This window comes from Bison bison, unplaced genomic scaffold, assembly GCF_000754665.1.
Source record: "Bison bison bison isolate TAMUID 2011002044 unplaced genomic scaffold, Bison_UMD1.0 scf7180017864444, whole genome shotgun sequence".
Classification (NCBI taxonomy): Eukaryota; Metazoa; Chordata; class Mammalia; order Artiodactyla; family Bovidae; genus Bison; species Bison bison.
Genome location: NW_011495006.1, coordinates 128,725 through 130,355, shown reverse-complemented (window position 1 = coordinate 130,355; position 1,631 = coordinate 128,725).

Sequence of the window (1,631 nt, the reverse complement as noted above, 5' to 3'; positions counted from 1 at the left end):
TGCCCCCCAGAGCCGGGTCCCTGCCCTTGGCTGGTGCTGCAGAGCCACAGGGTCAGGGACAGCTGCCTTGGTGAACTCACCTGTGATGCGGGGGGACCCTTCCTGAAATGGGGCGGGCGCTGTGGCTGGGCTTGCCACACGATTATACCAGCGGGCGACACAAAGCCCCGCCGGAGACGAGACCCCGCCCCAGGGACCGCCTGGGGCACTGCGGGAGGGCGGCTGAGGGCTGCTGGACGCGGGGCTCCCGGAGGTGCGGGGGGCAGGCTCCCCCGGCGTCCCCCGCAGGCCTGCCCGCCCCTCACTCTGTTCTCTGTTCCCCCCGGGACCCACAGAGCATGGAGAAGGTGGCCACGCCGTCGGTGACGCTCATCGTGGGCTGCGGCGTGTCGTCCCTGACCCTGCTCATGCTGATCATCATCTACGTCTCCGTGTGGAGGTGACCGCGGGGGGGTCCCCGGGAGGGCTGACTGGGGGATCCCCGGGAGGGGTGACTACGGGGGGTTCCCCGGGAGGTGTGGACGGGGTAACTGCAGTTGCCTTACTCGTCCTCCCATCGGGGAGGTGGCACCCCCTGCAGGTAGGGGTGGAGCGGTGCGGACTGTCCCCAGGAAGGATGACTGCGCTCCGTGCAGGGGCGGTCCCCAGGAAGGGGTGGCTGGGGCTGCCTTACCCCTTCTCCCATCGGGGCGGCCGTGGGCTGGGAGCCCAGAGCCGTCCTTCCCTCTCACCTTCCCAGTTGGGACCATCCATCACCTCTGTCATCACCCCCAGCCCTCCTGACTGCAGTCCCCTGGATGCTGGTGGGCAGCGGGGGGGCGCAGGGGCAGCCCAGAGCGCCGGGCCTTCCTGCTCCTGCCCAGCCAAGTGCCCACAGGCCTCTCACAGAGGCTCCTTGCTCCCTCCCACCCTCTGAGTGGGACCCGCCCAGCTGAGCACCCTGTCCCATGACTGCTGGGCCCCAAGACCCCGACTTCCGTGTCTGTGGTCTGTCGTCACCTGGATGTGCCAGGCCACTCCCTGAGCCTGGGTGCATGTGTCCAGTGGGAGCCTCTGCCGGCCCTCTGCCCCAGGCTGCAAAGCCTCCCCACCACGGACCCCTGCGCCCGGGTGCTGTCTGACCGGTGTTAGTCCCTGGGTCCCCAGGGGTGGGGCAGTGTGGGGGCGACCCCGTCCAGCCATCAGCAGCCCTGGGCTGGGGGCGTGTGTGTGCAGACTCCCTTTCCAGTGGGCCCTGAGGGGCAGGGGTTGGGACTGTGGGTCACCAAGGGTCAACCCAAGGTTGCCCCACCCACTGGGTCCAGCCCGATCCCCAGTGTGTGGGCTCCAAGGGCAGCATGACCGCAGCTGAGGCCCACGAGGAGGGGTCGATGCAGCCATGGGGTGGAGTGGGGGGGGGGGCTGCCTTCCTGCCCTGCCCCCGCCCCTCCTGCCCAAGGGCAGAGGCACCAGTGACCCAGCAGCCCCTCCTCGGACGTCTGCCCTGACCCACCGTGGGCCTGCTTGGCCCCCCAGCCCAGACCCTCCCCTGCCGGCCGCTGTGGTTTGCAAAGCACCTCCTTCCGCGTGTGGGGTGGTCAGGACCCCGTGGCCCCCTGCCGAGTCGGTGATGCGAGGAGCAGTGCGGGTGC